This window comes from Pleurodeles waltl, chromosome 1_2, assembly GCF_031143425.1.
Source record: "Pleurodeles waltl isolate 20211129_DDA chromosome 1_2, aPleWal1.hap1.20221129, whole genome shotgun sequence".
In the NCBI taxonomy this organism is placed as follows: Eukaryota; Metazoa; Chordata; class Amphibia; order Caudata; family Salamandridae; genus Pleurodeles; species Pleurodeles waltl.
Window position 1 is genome coordinate 1228245429 of NC_090437.1, and position 19463 is coordinate 1228264891.

Below are 19463 nucleotides of genomic sequence, written 5' to 3' on the forward strand. Positions count from 1 at the left end.
AAGAAGGGATCCAAATAGTTTTTTAAGGTAAGGGAGATGCACACAGATTACTCACACCAAACCTTCTCTCATTTGGATCTCATCTTGACAGTAAAGTAGTTGAGAAATTCCTCACCCTTCAGAATTCTTCTGGACATAAAGTGAAGGTGCCAAATATTGATCAATAATCAGGTAGGATTTGATAAGGTGTTGATTAGCTCTTGAATATAGTCTACTTGGCCAAATTAATTTCAACTTTGTAATCTTGTACGCCCTACTGAAAAGCTGGTTTGTATTTACCAAACTACTTTCATTCAATTATTCTATTTCTAAAGGAGATAAACTGGCAGAAGTCACACCTTGTCTCATCACGAGATCGGTGTTTCATTGGATCAAGGTTCTGGACTGACTGTGGGTTAGTGATGCTCCCAGAGGAAAGATTCAATCCCATACTCTCAGTCTTTTGTCCCAAATGGTGTCGCGTGGGCTCTCATTATTCTAAATGAGACTACTGGATTTCTGGGTAGCAGGATCTATAACGGTGTGGGGGACTGAGTCTGACCCACGTGTAAAGAACTCTGTCACCCTAAATCCGGTTTTTGCTCCGGCTAACTAGCAGTGCCTCATTTCTTCCATGTGGAAGGAATGATTTGGCAGCCGAGCGCATGACATCTTTGGAACTTCTCAGGGAAGTCGTGGTTACTCAGATCCAAACAAACTCTCTTATTTCCAATATGATCTCATATACAAATGACAAAGACAGTATAAGTTTTATATAATGTTTTAATAAAACGACTGTATTTTAGATATTAAGGCGTGAGCCGCAATAACCAGAACGATACAACACAGTAGGATTGAAATAGTCACTAGGAGAGTAAAACATAAGAACAAAGCTATCATATTGTCTAACAGTTTCTACTCTCCCTCTGCTTGTTCTATTTAGAGCACAGCATGTTAAGCTTCTAGCTTGCCTATTAGAATCACTGTGGAGACATCAGCCCTCATACCTGAGCAAAGACCTGTGATCTTGGTTCAGCATCTGCAACGAGGCAGTCAGCGTCTAGTTGTGGTTCCCTGGTCGGAATCTCCCTCTCGCGTGTATTGGGACAAGGAAGTGATTTTATAACGAACATGTCATTGTGTTCACAAAATGTCCCTACGCAGGAATGCCAAGTCTAAACTCTTACCACGTCTATCGGCAATGTACCAGACTGTATCCTTGACTGAAGCACAGAGTAAATATGTTATGGAGAACTCCAGTGCTGAAGTAGGCAAAACAGTGTGATATGAATAAAAAACAACACCGTAGAACTGGCTATTTGAAAAATAACAGTACGAAGCCTAATAAAAAGCATGTAGAGCAAAGTGCACAGAGGCTCTAAGCTGTCAGCAAATGAATAAAATATATTCAGGGCAAAGTGTACAAAGGCCTAAAGCCTGAAGCTAAAGCGCAATGAATACGTAAAACTAACCACACTACACCCTCCCCTTGTCGGTAGCAAGTGGTTCCAATAATATAAAAGGATGCCCCAAATATAAACAATACCTAAAACAATTATTTCGACAAAGTGAGAAGACAACAAAGTCATAAATTTAGGTAACATGTGACCATAAAGCCAAATTCAATATAGTGTCAATTTCGTAAAAATCCAATCGTCAAATAGAAGCAATAGAACGCAGGAGTTCCTCCACTTCGATATATGTCAATATCGGAAGATCCACGCCACAAAGCACCATGGAGCAGGTGTGATCCAAAGCCCCAAAACCATTCAGGGCGGCACCCCGTGCAGGGCCTATGAAAGAGACAATACCATTTTCCTCCAGGAAGGGAATCTCATAAACTGCCTCACGAAGCAAGCGCATCCGTAGTGCACAAGTCTGGGAATGAGCCCTAATCGGGAACATCAACAGATCAGTATCGACCATTGGAGGGCGCTGCAATGAGAGACAGAGAGCCAGTGCATGTTCAAACGAGCACCAAAGGCACCGAAACACGGGTTGCACACAATCCAAAACCGGTCTGAATGACAGAGACCAGTGACACTCCAAATGTCCCAGGAGTGTCGCGCCAAAATGCTGCATCATGCGTTCACGACACAGCTGCGCTGACGGGAGCAGCAATACAGGATCTCGTTGTGACGGGACAGCCATTGCGAAAAAATAGCAACAACAGCAAGACTTCAGCCAATAAAGCCAAAGTAATCGGGAAACCCCCAAAAATGCTTCCGAAAATAGAATGTATAGCCGAAGGTATCAAACCGAATATGGAAGAGAAGGTGTGAGCGAAACCAACACCAACGACTTTGAAAAAATGTGCAATACCAGCAGTGCTGGATGCATTAAATATACGTCCCACAAGTTCACCGAAGTGATTCGGAAAGTTAGTATTCAAAAGGGACTGTATCTCCGCCGATGACCTTGCCACCTGAAGTGCGTAGGTCTCGCTAGCAGTTTTTTTAAGTGCCACATGCTTTTGAAACAATAAAGCTTTTAGCCGACTCAATTTGTCAAAATCAACCTTGGAAGTAGCAATATGAGGCCGGATGTCCGCTACCTCCCTAATTTGAGTGGGGGGAAACAACACATTCCCGCAGCACGTAACGGCCTTGTTGACAACGACGATGTAAACTATTCCGGCACGCATGCCACAGCAGCGTTCGCTGTTAAGGACAATGTAACTGCCGTTAGAAAGCACCTGGAAAGTGTTTTTAATAACCGGGACTGGAACTCCCTTCAGATAACAAGCTAAGTTAGCAATCGAAGCGTTACACGCCCCGTGCAAGGACAGCTGTTTACAAACCATTGAATGGCTGACAGAAGCTTCGCATTCGCTGCCGCTAAGAAAAACCTCCTTCAAACCATTAACACATCTGTACTGAAAGGGAAGGTCCCACACCTCGTGTATGTAACTGTCTCCCAATAGTTCATATCTTCCCACCGGAATGTGTTTCAAACACGAAGTAAATTGCAACAGCCTCCTGTTGTGAAAGCTTCCAAATCTCATTATAAACCTCGTATAAGAACCTTTTCTTTCGTGGTACTTTGGGACCTGACAAAAAATCTTGTAAATCAGTATCATTAGACAGTAACGTGAGATGTGACTTAACTGCATCCAGCGTGGATGACTTCAACCATTGCTGACAAAGCTTCCCCACACTGTATGTAGTTATAATATCAGCATGTTCTGGTGAAACGTAACGAGGGTCTGCCCTACTAGTCCTGAACCCCCCTGAAGAGGTGACAAAACGTTGATGACACATATTAGTGTCCACAGGCCATAATAACCACCCGCCTGGATGTAACGATGAAGTGTTAAGCGTACCATTCTGGACCCAATGTGTAAAGTCACTAAAAGTAGCATTCACATAGTGCTGCCAATTTTTTAATTTAGAAGGGACAGGTATACTAGGCAAAGTCAACTCCCTAATTGTCGCTAAGCCCAAACAGCTAGTCTGTTGTACTGTGTCATTGAGGAAAATCATCTGCACAGGGATAATGCATGCTCTAAATAGCGTGTCCCTGCCTTGCATGTGCCAATTTTTCGAACCCCAAACACTTTTCAAGTCAACAGTTTTAAACCAGTATTCATATCCCTCGACCGAAAGTTTAGATACAAACAAATTGGAATACAGTAATTTAGTATCGGTCAATAACATTTGCTTATTAGAATACGGTGCAACTTTAAAATAGTAGGACTTAGCATTTCGTTGATCATGCCCAGAAAAATATGCAAATTTATCATAATACGTTTTCGAACTCCCTTGTGGAGGAGTCGAGCAATGTTCCCATTGCACATAATTAAACATGGGCTTAGGGCTACTAGCTTTATGAATAAAGTGGTGTCCATAATAGTTGTAACAAAACATGTCACCATGATTATCTCTAAACTGGTAAGCATCTTCATCGTCATAGACAGTATAATATTGCAAATCCGTTAGAATCTACTGTCTTCACATCCCAATCATCAGAAACAATGCCAGGTATAACAATATCATTCATTGATAATTTGAGGACATACGGTATTTGAATCAATTCAGTGGGACCATATATATCAAACATTACTTTATCCCACACAATTCCATCCGGAACTGGTATAGCAGAAATGTTCACTGTGGACAAGTCTCTTCGAACCATATGAGATGAAAAATGCGGTTTTAACACAGTCTCCACGTGCTCAATGTCAGATCGATCAGGAAGAAAATGACCATGTATTATCAGAAAAAAGGTAACCACAAATCCCAACCATAATAAAATAGTCATCACGGCCAAAAACAGCCAAAAATAGTTCCAAGGAAACACAAAATATGTGCGTTTAAGCCAACCCAGCAGCCGTCGTGGACCGTGGACAGAAGACATCGAGGACGAGGAGCCGGACCCATCATTATCAGCGTCGTTGAAGCAGCCAGAAGCAGTTCTAGCAAAAGGTGCAACTGTGAACGAAGAAGCAGATGGAGGCTCTCGCCGAGGCACGCTATAAACCACATGTTCAGAAACGTTAGTAGAACGTACAGCAATTTGATCACAAGATTCCATATTAATCGCCGTCGGTGGAACAATCGCAAGATCATCATCCACCCTCCCCAAGCTCGGAGAGGAAACAGTGTCGGTGAAAATCACCTGCAGCGGGACTTCCTCCCCAGTAGTGAGAGGGATTCCGGAACTACTGGGTGTCCCTCTTGGTCTGCTGTGCAGAATCGGCCACATGTTGTAACTTGACATTATCAATGGAAACAAAGCGATTTCCTTTGGCCCCTCGCAGCGGCGGTAAAATCACAGTTCTCGTGCCGCTCACCCCCAACACAGGGACAGGTTCTCGATAAGAAGGACCAAATTCTTTTTTAACTGCGACCTTTTCACGCACTAGATCCCCAATCTTGGGTATCCAACCAGTAGGTGTTACTGGCTCATCCTTAATTCCTGAGGAGGCAGCACTGGCAGAAGAGTTATCTTCACGGAATTGTTGTAAATCCTGCAAAACAGTGACACGATCATTTATGCCAAAGGGCGTATCTGCCGCCTCCACACCAGGACCATCTAGATCAGGAACATACATTCGTGTTCCAAACAGGCACTCATATGAAGTACGACCCCCCAGTGACCTTCTAGGCAAGTTATTAAGTGCTCTCTGTACTCCATATAGGTGGGCTAGCCAACCACGACCCGTACCTATAACTCTGGCCGTTAAGGACTGCTTTAAATCACGATTTAAACGCTCCACGACAGAATTTCCCTCGGGATGAAATGGAGACGAGAATTGGAGTTGGACCCCCAACGAAGCCATGGTGTCCCTGAATGCCTTAGAGGCAAAAGCAGGGCCCTGGTCCGAATGAAAAGCCGCAACTGCAAATATATCGACAAAGATGCGCAAATCTTTAATAACAGTTCGAGCGTCAGCCGAGCGTTGTGGCCATACCCATACAAATCTGGAGCACGAATCTACAGCAACCAATATATATTTGTATGCACTATCTGGTGTCAGCGGACCACAATGATCCAAGTACACACACTGTAATGGTTTATTTGAAATCAGAAGGGGCGTCTGCTGCGGGCGTCTAGCCGACGATGCTTTAATTTGTTGACAAACGTCACAACAAAGGACATGTTGCGTCGTCTCTTTATAGAGACCAGGCCACCAGTAACGAGCCTGTAAAAGTGAAATCGTGGCAGCCACCCCAGCATGTGCAGAAGCCACCCCCTCATGTGCTGCAGAAATCAATCGAGGTCTCTCAATTTTATTGGGAATTTCACGTACACCATTCAAGCAGTAACTATATTTTGAAGGAAATCCTTTAGGAAAGGGCGTGCCAGCAGCCGTAGCCTTTATGGCAGCCGAAATTTCTGTGTCTGGTTTGGAACTTGAACGAGTCACTGCGGCCACAGTGGCGACAGCCACTGCCGATTTCGCGGCTTCATCAGCCAAAGTATTCCCAGCAACGTGTATTCCAACGCGCTGGTGTCCAAGTGTATGCACAACATGGACGTTAGGAAGCGTTTCCTTCAGATCCGCAACCTTACCCCACAACATTTTATGTTTAATGGTGTTGCCTTTAGAATCTCTGAACCCATTCATCTTCCAATAGTGTAGATATTCGTTGAAAGACTGCACACAGTAGTAGGAGTCACAGACCAGCAAGGTTAAAAGCGCCGGATCCGCGTGCTCCAACGCTAACAATAGAGCTTTGAGCTCAGCCAGCTGTGCCGTGCAATCTCCCAAGGTTTTAGTATAAGTATGTCAGGGGCAGAACACTTCCCCCTCCATAGTGCTGCTCACCACCGCACATGCAGCAGAATACTGTTGTTTAGTTCCAACCGCTGGTTGCGCAGAGCCATCGGTATACATGACCACTTGATATTGGTCAAAAGGCAACGTACCAGCAGGAACAGGGTATTCCATTTCATATTGAAGAAATTCTTGAGTCTGCAGTTTAGGGTCAAATACATAATCTACATCAGTGGCTGTCAAAGACGTAGCCCATTGTATCCATCACGGGTGTAAAGCTTTCGAATTAGGAACACTCGCTTTTGTAACAGCCTCTAAGGCCGGAATCGGGGAAACGACAACGATGCGTTGACCCTGGGCCAGCGGTCTTTCTTTAATAACAGCCATCTGTACTGCAGTGAGAATTTTCTCAGTTTGTGCAAAACATTGCTCTGCAGCAGAATACAAGTGAGACTTGTATGCAATCGGGACTGTCTCCCCTTCATTAAAGGTGACATAAGTAAACCCAACATCCCCAGGTATCACCCTGATGACTAAATGTGTCTTATTGTCCCGTGTATGTAAGTGTTTAACTGCTAAGAGATCATTCTGTAACTCTCGCAGTATGTGTGTGTGTTCAATCGTCCAAAATCTACTCGAAAAATTCAGGCGAATCAACTCGTATAAGGGCTTTATACGCGTCGCATATTCAGGAATGTAAGTTCTGCCAAAATTCAGAAACCCCAACAATGACTGGAGCTTCCGAACCGTATTAGGAGGCTGCAATAAAGCACATTTCTCCAAAAAATGTGGCGCTAGGCTCTTGCCCTCACTCGACAACTCATATCCCAGGAAAATGACGCTGAGGAAGGCAATCTTTGATTTCTTAAAATTAAACTTATAGCCAATATCAGCAAACCCCACAACAATGCGCGATACACGCCTCAGATGTTGCAGAATCTCATCATCTGTCAGATATATGTCATCAACATATGATAATGCTTCAGGGTCGAACTCATGCAGCATCTCAGTTACACGAGCCGAAAACAGTCCTGGGCTATTCTTATACCCCTGAGGCAAACGACAAAAAATTTTCTGAGAGCCAAACGCACTGAAACAGGTATAGTCCCGACTCTCGGGCGCTATATTCTGGCAGAAAAATCCATTCGAGATATCCAATGTTGTCTTGTATTTTTTACGCACTATATTATTCATAAGCGCTGCGCTGTGTGAATTTTGTATTGCATATGTGCGTGTATGACTATTCAAATGTCGGTAATCCACCACTATCCTATAGGAATGGTCCGGTTTAGCAACCGGAAACAAGGGATTATTCATCGGCGAGACACAGGGCTCAATTACACCCTGGTACTCCAATTGTGTAAGAATTTTCCTAACCGATGCCCTGGCTTCAAATTTAATAGGATACTGCGGTTGTGGCTGAGGTTCGCCCTTTATTGGAATTACATGATAAGGTGATTGTCTGTCCCACCCCACATTATTTCTATACAAGGCGGGAGCCTGTGCTAGAGCCCATGATTTACTATAGGACTCCGCTAGTTCTCTCGGAACAAGTGGCGAGAAGGAAGGTGTAATAACCACCTCCCCAACCGGACAGTCGCGAACAAAGTCAGGTGGCCAATCTTGTTCGGCCAGCAGAACATCATATGATTTTACCACATGGTCCCAAAAAATGGCGTTTATAATACGGTCACTGTCCCCTTCCAATCGCAGAGTCACTTCATATACTCTGTCAGGATCAGAGACTCGCATATCCGCCGTCTCGACTTGTATGAAGTCATCAGTTGCTTTCACCTCCAGATGCTCTAGAAGATTCCGGCGAACTATTGTGACCTCTGCCGCGCTGTCTAACAGTGCTAACGCCCATGTCTTGTTCGTCAAGAGAACTCTCTTCTTGAGCGGCATGTCTGACTGAGACAGCTGCCACTTTCTTCTTTTTAAATTGCTGTTTCTGTTGCAGCGGTTTCTCTTCTTGTTTAATAGAAACCTCCGCTGAGCGTTGTGAATCCTGTCTCGGTTTCACGTACTCCGTCCTCCGCTCTGACCGCCCACCTCTCTCACTTCTCTTTTCCGAGGAGTCCTGAAAGGAACGAGATTGGCGTGTATCAGTATATTGATATCTATCAGGCGTCTTCAAAGTATCCCTATTCCTGAGATTATACTTATTCTGTGGGGTCTCCGGTTGCGGAGACTGCCCACCATCTTTCTTAGGTGTTTGCTGTTTCTTTTCCCAGCGCTTTTTCGAACCCTCAGGTTGTTGCTGTTTAGCATTGTCTTTATTATTTTTACCCTGTAACTGGGGTTTTTGTGGTCTAGCCCCCAGGCTATCACGACCAATACTAGAATATGTTTCCGCTATTATTCTCGGAAGCTCCCGCTCCTGATTAAGCAGCGGAACATCCCGAAGACGCATTCGCACTGCTAGTGCTACTGCCTCTCCTTTGAGATTACTCAAAATAATAGAAGAAACTGTGGCAAAATTGCCCAGCAACTGCATGCCCAAATCCAAGGCAGGGGCAGCCCCATATTCATCCTGAATCTGTTTAAGTAGGTCCGGTAAATTAGCTAATGTCGGTGTACCGTGTGCCGTAGTATAGAGCGCGGCAAATACCGTGCCCCAGGTATTACAAAGGTCCACCGGAGGAACCATCCCGTACGGCAAACACATCGTCAAAATTCTATGTTTATCTTGAGGTCCCGTATGGGGAAATACTGCTTCCAGCGTATTGATTTTTTGCGCCAGCCAAAATGGAGTCTCCTCTCGTTTAGCTGGCACTTTACCCATTACCGAGTGCACAGTGGCCGGATTAATACCCGGAACCACAGCCTGTGGGTGCGCTGGAGCAGCACGCGCTGCATTCGTATTTAGTGTCTGCATGACAAACTGGAATCTGATATCCTGGGTTCAGGGTCACCCCTAAATACTCAATTTAGGGGTGTGTTTAGGTCTGGGGGCAGTAGCCAATGGCTACTATCCTTGACGGTGGCTACACCCTCTTTGTGCCTTCTCCCTGTGGGGAGGGGGACACATCCCTAACCCTATTGGGGGAATCCTCCAAACTCAAGATGGAGGATTTCTAAAGGCAGGGATCACCTCAGTTCAGGAACCTTAGGGGCTGTCCTGACTGGTGGGTGACTCCTCCTTGTTTTTCTCATTATCTCCTCCAGCCTTACTGCCAAAAGTGGGGGCAGTGGCCGGAGGGGCAGGCATCTCCACTAGCTGGGATGCCCTGGGGTTCTGTACTAAAAGGCATGAGCCCTGCACTGAAGGGTTGGGTAAAATACAGGGGGCATCTTTAAGATGCCCTCTGTGTGCATTTTGTAATAAATCCAACACTTGCATCAATGTGTGTTTATTATTCTGAGACGTCTGATACCAAACTTCCTCGTATTCAGTGTAGCCATTATGGAGCTGTGGAGTTAGTTTTGACCAACTCCCAGACCATATACTTAATATGGCCACACTGTACTTACAATGTCTAAGAATAGACTTAGACACTGTAGGGGCATATTGCTCATGCAGCTATGCCCTCACCTGTTGTATAGTGCACCCTGCCTTAGGGCTGTAAGGTTTGCTAGAGTGGTGACTTACCTATACCACAGGCAGTGTTTTGTGTGCATGGCACCCTGAGGGGGGATGCCATGTCGACTTTGCCTTTTTCTCCCCACCATCACACACAATCTGCAATGGCAGTGTGCGTGTGTTAGGTGAGGGGTCCCTTAGGGTGGCTCAACACATGCTGAAGCCCTTAGGGACCTTCCCTGGTCACAGGGCCCTTGGTGCGACTGGTACCTTTTACAAGGGACTTATCTGTGTGCCAGGGATGTGCCAATTGTTGAACAATGGTACATTTTTAAGTGAAAGAACACTGGTGCAAAGGTACTGCTTCCTATGATTCCCTCTCCTAGTTTTTTCTGCTTTATAGCAGACAGCCCTGGAGAAGTTCAGAATAGCAGCTTGGAAGTTGAGAGGTTAGGAATTATAAAAAGAGGTTTGCCAGAAGAATTAGGTACAACTCTGAAAGCATCTAGAAGTGCTTCAACTTATCTAGAAGGTCTTGAACTTATATACCAGAAACATAGGGACCTTTAGTAAATGGTGGTTCTAAACAGTTGAATCCCAGAAATACTGATTTAATTCAGGTTGTTTAATTCTTTCAGGGTGATTCTCACTTGGGTCTCTGGGTGCCCACATTAAAACCTCAGTGGGTGGCGATCAGGGGTTTTAGAAGTTTCTGGGTTAACCTTTCTGATGATGAGGTGTTGCTCCACCACCTGTTTATGTGGTTGAGAAGAATCCATCCTGTACCTTCTCAACATTTTCCCAGTTGGGATCTTTTGTTTCTGTTGGATGCCTTGAAGAATCCTCCTTTTGAACCTTTTGAACCTCTTGAATCAAAAATATTAAGATCTTAAACCTGAAAACGTTCTTTTTAGTTGTGATTACTTTGGCTAGCAGTCAGGTTTAACTGTCATCATTATCTTGGTTTACATGGCATTGATGTCTGGGGAGGCAAGACTACATCACAGTGTGATGAATTAAAGTGAGGGACAATAGCTATCAACTACGGGAGGTGGGTACCCTAAAGAGATTCTTAAAGTTGGCCCTGATCGGCATAGAGCATCTGGGGGATATTTAGAGGGAAAATGCACTAGTCACATTTGAGATCCTAACCAAGAATATGATATGACAGAGTCTGAAAGATATAAATATCTACAAATTGGGTCATGTCCTTAAGAGACATATAGTTGAAAGGGAACAACTGCCAGAGGTGACACCATTAGAAGACCATCTACTCACAGAGCCCCTAACAGACTGCGCCATTTCCACTGTCTTTAAAAAATTGGTTAATAACTCACCTGGCCCCATAGTGACACAGACACTGAGGGAGACCTGGGAGCCCATGAGGAAGCTGGCTTTGCATAGGCCCTCCAAAGCCCATACCAGATAGTCATCCGGGTTCGATTCAGACTAATACAACTCAGAATCCTACATAGGTTCTACCTCTCCATGGTGTTACTCCATAACATAGGAAGAGGTTTTTCTGCAGTTTGCCTGCAGAGTTGTGGACAGGAAGGAACATGCTACCATATTCTCTGTGAGTGCCCCATGATACAGATCTACTGGGGAGAGACAGTGCAAACAAGCATTTACAATGCATCGGGTCTCGCGTTTGCTCGTGTTAGAGCCGATCGCGTTGTAAACTCCTAACCCGACTTTTCACCTATCGGTCAAAAGTGCATTTATGCACGTAACCCGAAAAAGTAAAATCAAGTAGGTAAAGCGCTCGACTTCTGCCAAGCGAGATCGGGCTTGTAAATTAGTTTTAAAAAAAGTCCACGAGCCCAATGGAAAACAGCGAGCCTCGCATGTTTTCTGTACTTGGTCGCTGCGCTCGAGGAGGGCTGGCCACCGGAATAGGCATGACATATGCGTGCCTTCGACTAATGAAAGCAAGCCGATTTAATTAGGGAAGCCCACGAACCAATAAAAAGCACTGACGTGAAGTTGACAGGGCTCGGAGCCCTTTTCTAAATACAAAAGAGTCTCCCTGCTATACGCATGCGCGAGCGCATGCAAAGCAGGCTCGACCCTAAAAATGACTCAGGTAATGGCTACGACAGTCCCCCTAGATCTGTAATAGCTCCTCCTGTCCACAACAGGGGAGATCTCATGGGTGAAGTATCAACAAGCATGGCGAGGCTCGCAGCGGGGGTAGCCAAACGAAACATCGCACGGGCCTGGGGCACATCCCACCTCCCGCGAATTGAGGATTGGGAAACGGATCTGTACTGGTGTCAAGGACTGACCAAGTCGTTTATCAAAGCAGAGGATGCCCTAGGAAATGGGAAAAGGCGTGGCGCCCCTGGGATTCGCGTCGTGGGTACTGAGGGAAGAGGTAGAGGGCGGTGTGGGAGAGGGAGGATACTGCAAAGCAATGAGTTAGCATTGTGTGCTGAGACTATCTACGGCCAGATATGTTCCATTTTAAATGTAGTAATGTATGTGTGTTTACTCCTGCATATTATGTCTCGGTCAAACTGTATACAAGACGATTGCTGCAATTTACCTAGGGTATCCACTGTATGCCGTGCACTGTTTAATGAAAAAAAAGTTAAACAAAAATGTAATAAAGTGAGAGAGTATGAGTCAAAGTAATGCAGTTGCTGGTAAGTGATTAGAGCATTACGTGGCTCTCGACGAGGCCCTTAGTCCATTACCAACCTAAAGAGATTAGGCAGTGGAAATGACCAGTTTAAAAATAAAAAATGAGAGAAGTCTTAATTCCACTCCCAAAGTTCTGATAAGTGAACATATTTGCATTTTACAAATTTGCGCAGTTTGTGAGCCACGTTTACATTTTCCCAACAGAAATCCTCTCGATAAAGCATTTTTGAGGGAAGAACTTCCAGCGAAAATTAGGCAAAAAAAATCAGTTTCAGATTTGTTTACATTCACACGTTTGGAGAACGTTTCAACTTGAACCACTCCTGGCGACGTCCCTAAATTACACACTGCTGTAAAGCACCAAGCAGAGTGAAGTATCACCTTGTGAGGAAACGAAAGCCGCCCAGCGAGGGTCACCGCGCCTCAGCTGTTCCTGCCCCTTCCAATCACATGGTGTGTAACGTGCACCTGCGTCCGTAAGCCGCCGCGGCTATTAACGGCCAGGGACAGAGCTGTGATGTCATCCCGCTGACCTCTCGCTTACTAAGTACTGTAATAAAACACAGCACGTTGACAGCCTAGAACTCTAGCAGCTGGAACCATTTGAAAGCAAATACAAATATTGTGTCCCTTACGCAACGTATAAAAATAATTTCCAGAGCATCCTTTTGAAAGCTGTCTGGACAAGCAAAAGGACTATCATCGCCCAGTACGTGTGAAAGCTTTTTAAACAAAGCAGAGACACTCAAGTAAACAACTTTTCTTTTCGCACTCCTGGAGCTGCCTTACCAAACAGGGTGCATCCTAATTTTATCTGCACTGTGGAGGGCAGGACTTTGCATCCATTTACAAAAACAAGCATTGGCAAAGCCAATAGGTTCAGGTTTAATGTTCCAACATATGCAACATTCAGGGGCGGCTCCTCCGCGATGGCGTTGGAGCGTTGACCCCCTGGCCAAGAGCCAGGAGATGAAAAAAAAAACGATAGTTACACTATCATTTTATGTTCCAGCTGCTGGCTCAGCCAGCAGTACAGGGATGGGCGGGGCTGGCCACGGGAGGTGGGATGGGGCAGGAGGAGAGAGTGCACCTAAGTGCGCATGTGTGTTTGGCCGGCTGTCTCAGGCTGGCCAAATACACATGCACACTTAGGTTTCTCCAGCCCGGCTGTGTTTCACAGCCGGGATGGAGAAACTGCACAGACCCCAGGGCTGTGTCTTCGCAACAGTCACTGCCGCTCAGACCAATCCTGACGTTGCTTTCATGCTAGCTTTTGCATGAAAGCAGCGCCTGTGCTGATGTCCCAGTGAATGCTGAGACACTAGAAGAGGAGCAGGGCGACAGGAGGTGGCGGGAACGGCAAAAAAGGTAAGGTTTTTTTTTTTCCCGTCCTCATCGTCGCCCGCCCCCCACTTGACATTTGCGGCAGCCGCTGCTGGCTATATTTCCACTTTAGGGCAAGACATATAGCAGGGAGTTAGCTAGAGCAGATGGAGGCTGCACTTGTAAAACAGGTTCATTTTCAGTACTACATGGACAGAAAAACCAAGCAAGCACTACAGTGGAGACAGAAAGATACTCTCAAACAGCCTGTAGCAATAGATGAGGGATAAATACATCATAAAACTTAAATATAAAAAGGCATCACTAAAAGTAATTGTTCCCCAAAAAACACAAACAACTTTAGGAAAATATAAAATAAATATAACAGTAAAAAATAAATGCTTCATGTAGGAAAATGGCCCTTGTTGCAGTTACCCCCCACCCCCACTTTTTGTCTGATATTGATGCTGACTTGACTTGAGAGTGTGCTGGGATCCTGCAAACCAGGCCCCAGCACCAGAGTTCTTTCCCTAAAAATGTACCATTGTTTCCATAATTGGCACACCTCTGGCATACATATAATACCCTTGTAAAATGTACCAGAGGTACCAAAGGCCCTGTGACCAGGGAAGGTCCCTAAGGGCTGCAGCATGTGTTGTGCCACCCTAAGGGACCCCTCACCTAACTCATGCACACTGCCAGTGCAGATTGCGTGTGTTGGTGGGGAGAAAAGGGCAAAGTCGACATGGCATCCAACCTCAGGGTGCCATGCACACAAAACACTGCCTGTGGTATATGTTAGTTACCCCTCTAGCAGGCCTTACAGCCCTCAGGCAGGGTGCACTATACCACAGATGAGGGCATAGCTGCATGAGTACTATGCCCCTACAGTTTCTAAGTCCATTCTTAGACATTGTAAGTGCAGTGGGGCCATATTAAGTATATGGTCTGGGAGTTTGTCAAAACGAACTCCACAGTTCCATAATGGCTACACTGAATATTGGGAAGTTTGGTATCAAACTTCTCAGAATAATAAACCTACACTGATGCCAGTGTTGGAGTTATTAAAAAAATCACACAGAGGGCATCTTAGAGATGCCCCCTGCATTTTACACAATCCTTCAATGCAGGACTGACTTGTCTGTGCCAGCCTGCCAATGATAGACGAGTTTCTGACCTCATGGGGTCAGAGCCTTTGTGCACTCTGGGGCCAGAAACATAGGCTGCACTGGGTGGAGGTGCTTCACACCTCCCCCTTGCAGGAACTGTGACACCTAGCGGTGAGCCTCAAAGGCTCAGGCTTCGTGTTACAATGCCCCAGGGCACTCCAACTAGTGGAGATGGCCAGGACACGGACAAAGCCCTCACGTTTGGTGGCAAGCCCAGAGGGATAATTAGGAAAAACAAGGAGGAGTCACCACCTCAGCCAGGACCACCCCTAAGGTGTCCAGAGCTGAAGTGACCCCCTCCTTGCAGAATCCTCCATCTTGGTTTGGAGGATCAGGGCCAATAAGGAAAGGAATGTGCTCTCCTCCCCAAAAGGAGTGAGCACAAGGAGGGTGTAGCCACCCTCAGGGACAGTAGCCATTGGCTACTGCCCTCTGACCCCTAAAACGCCCCTTAATCTTGTATTTAAGGGCTCCCTGAATCAAGCTAGTCAGATTCCTGATGACCTCACGAGAAGAAGAATAACTGCTTAGCGGAACCCCCAGCAGAGAAGGAAAGGAGACAACCACTGACTAGGCCCCAGCCCTACCGGCATGTCTCCTGCTTCAAAGAACCTGCAGAAGAAAAGCAACGCATACTGCAGGTCCAGCAACCTCTGAAAAACCTCCAGAGGACTGCCTGCATCACAGAGGATCAAGATCTCCCGTGGACAGCAGCCCTGTCCAAAGAAGAACAGAAGAAAAAACCTCTTCTGAAGGACTCCCACCTCACTCCAAGAGCATGAGTCCTAACCACTCTGCACCAGACGCCAAAGGACCCACTGCACCCGCAGCCCCCAGGCCTTGGAGAAATCGACACCCGGTGCAGCCAGTGGTGTGCCCGGGACATGCCCCCCACGCCTCGCCTGAAGCGCCTGAGTGACAAAATATATTTTTCTATTGGTGTGGAGTTAAGTCATTGAGTGTGTGTTTCTTCTATTGCTTGTGTGTGTACAACAAATGCTTAATTCGACCCTTCGATAAGCCTAACTGCTCAACCACACTACCACAAACAGAGCATTAGTATTATCTATTATTGCCTCTGTCAAGCCTCTTGGGGAACCCCTGGACTCTGTGCACACCATATCTCATTTTGATATAGTATATACAGAGCCAGCTTCCTATACTTCACAATTAAATAACAAAAATATACTTAGAATGCTACAACAAATAAAAATGTTAAGACAGCCATATAAAATACTTAAAAAAAAATAACAAACACTAACATAGAGGACATCCTCAAAACATAAATAAAAACATACAACTTAAAACAAAGAGAAAATCATTAGATTTCTATCTCCAATTTAATATATAGTTAACTAAAGGAAACATACTGTTATAACCCCAAACTATCGTCTCATAAATCAAAGAAAATAACATTTACTACTCAGACTCCAACCTAAGGAACAGTATGGAAACTATTTCAGTTTGGAGGGGTCACATTTACTACTTTTATTCCAACGCAAGCAAGTTAAGCAACAGTAGGGACAGTGATGGACGTTGGAGGGGTAAGATTTACTAATCACATTCCAATGTAAGCAACAATGGGAAATAGTAGGAAAGTGTTGGTCTTTGGATGGGTCAGATTTACTATTCCTGCTCCAAACTGAACAACTTTGGGGAAAGTGTTGTACCTCACCGGGTTAGATTTACTATTTTCTTTTCAACCAAAGCAACAGTACGGAAAGTGTTGGACTTTACTAATCCTACTCCAAACCGAGCAACAGTAGCAAAAGTATTGGACTTTGGAGGAGTTAATTTACTATTCCATCTCCAAACTAAGCAACCTTGGTGAAAGTGTTGCACTTCAAAATTATTAGAATTACTATTTCAACTCCAACATAAACAACAGTAGGAAAAATTCTTCAACTTTTGATGAGTCCGACTTACTATTCGTGCTCCAACATAGGCATGACCTGTAAGTGGTCAAAAGTACTATTCCTACTCTAGATTGACCAAAAGTAAGGAAAGTGTAGGAATTGAGGGGTGTGGAGTCCAGTTTCACTGATCTCACTACAGACTGAACATCAGTAAGGAAAGTGTTGGGCTGCTGAGTGGATCAAATGTACTATTTCGACTACAAACTGAATAACTTTGGTGAAATATTTGGACTTTTGAGGGTCCAGATTTATTATTCCCACACCAACTTAAACAACAGTAGAGAAAGTATTGGGCTTTTAAGAAGTCCAATGTACTATCCCTAATCAAACCTGATAGGCAGTAGAACATTTTTGACCTCTAAACATTTTTTATTTACTATTCCTAAAATTACATAGAAACAAAGTAAAACATATATAAAAATATCCATTTAAGCAAAAGCGTAAACAGTATCAGCACTACAAACATAACAAACACAGTACATTATGTTGTTAACATAAATATATATATGTATATCAATGTAAATCACATTTTAAATATAAACTCATAACTTTGAATATAATACAATGATTCAGAAATATGAAAAATATGAGTAGGCAAATAATCATGCTAATTGAAAATGCAGTTTTTACACTACAAAATGTATATATACCATCAAAATTAATAAAAATCAAAATTAATCAAAAGATTAAACGAAAGGGGGCCATCGACCCTGCAGGACAGCCTCAGCTCCAAGGACGAAGGTGAATTAATCAATGGGGGCATGACCCGCTTGCTTCCTTACTATATGGAATTTACCCAAGCGAAAAGGATGTAACATCATGGTGCACTATGGGAAATGTAGTTGGTGATTATCAAGTCACATGGGTCACAAGTTATAATCACTGGCTTTGTGGACACCTGCAACTACTTGCCTATGATTAAGGCATTCTAGCCGAAACGTGTTAGGAGGACCTTGTGGGAGCTGCTTTTTACATCATAAATAAATACTTGGATGTTTCTTGAACTGGTGCCTCAGCATTTTGTGTTGTTTAATGTTGAACTGGATGCTTCATCCTTGGAGCTGAGGCTGCCCTGCGGGGTAGGTGGCCCGCTTGCGAAGCCTGCTCTTGAGTGTGAATTAATTTATGGGGGCATGACCCGCTTTCTTCCTTATTATTAAATTGCATTTAACCAAGACATTGAAATACAGAGGTGAGCAAGGGATGGAGGGGATGTATTTCACCTCTCTTCTAGCAGTTCTACACTTCCTGGCAGTTGTGAATCCTTACAATAAGGATAACAGCTGTAAAACAATAGTGCACTATTAAGAACTTGGACTGTAACTGTGGTATTTTTTAAGCTATGTCAGCATGATTAAGATTGAGCACTGCAGTGAAAAGGATGTAACATCATGGTGCACTATGGGAAATGTAGTTGGTGATTATCAAGTCACAAGTGAATAGCACTGGCTTTGTGGACACCTGCAACTACATACCTATGATTAAGGCATTCCAGCCAAAACGCGTCAGGAGGACTTTGTGTGTTTCTTGAACTGGTGCCTCAGACTTTTGTGTGTGTAAATATATATATATATATATATATATATATATATATATATATATATATATATATATATATATATATATATATATATATATATGTATACATAGCATCCCATCTCACTCCCCTCCACACCCAAGAATCCACCAAACAATTTCCAAAAATGTGTGCCATGTCAAATACTCACTACTGCTATACTAACAGTAATGATTAATAAAAAATGAATATTAAATTTAACACATTAAAAAGATACAAAATATACAAATAAAATGCAATTAACTAATTACAATAAATACTAATTTGAGTTAATTAACAATTTATTAAATATATATTTAAAACACTTGCCACACTAGTCACCTACAAATCAAAGAACATGCCAATATTCCCTAAAAAGTAAAACAACTATATTTCATTAAAAAAATAACCAAACTCAAAAAAATAAACGTTACTAAAATAGTCACAAATAAATAACATTCAAATTATACCTTATAGTACTAAAACTAGCAAAACATTACAAAAAATAAAAACAGATGTTATATAGAACAATATTACATAAAACAGTATTAAATACTTTATATTCTTAACAGACTAAAAATTATATATCTTACCTGCGATATTATGTCCCACAATAATATTGTCAACACAATATTTGTTTAGTGATATTAGTGCAACAAAATATTTTTAGGACATTAGGAGGGTCGGAACCACAATTTTCTATCCCTTATGTGCATTGTCTACATAAAGCGATCCTTTTTCTGCTATTTTTCACAGCAGTGGTAAAGCCAACAGGGCAGATTTTAATGGGATAAACAGCATGCAATATATATAAATAGCACTTGTGAGTACCTATCTTCACATGTGCTGGTATAATAAAAACAGACCTAGCTGGATTGCCAATGCTTGTTTAAAGTAGTTAGCTGCTGCCATTCAGAGATATTTCAAGGAGGTCTGGCAACCAGGGCAAAATAATGAAATGTACATGCTCTCTAGATTTTGAGTACAACTTGGGCACTTTTGTATTGTGAAACTGAATAGAGATAGGATTATGCCTATGCAAAATATTTCTTGAGTCAACAAAGTGTAGCTGGTTGTAATGTTTGTAATCCACTAAACTCCTGCTGAATTACAACAGAATTTATCTTGGCAT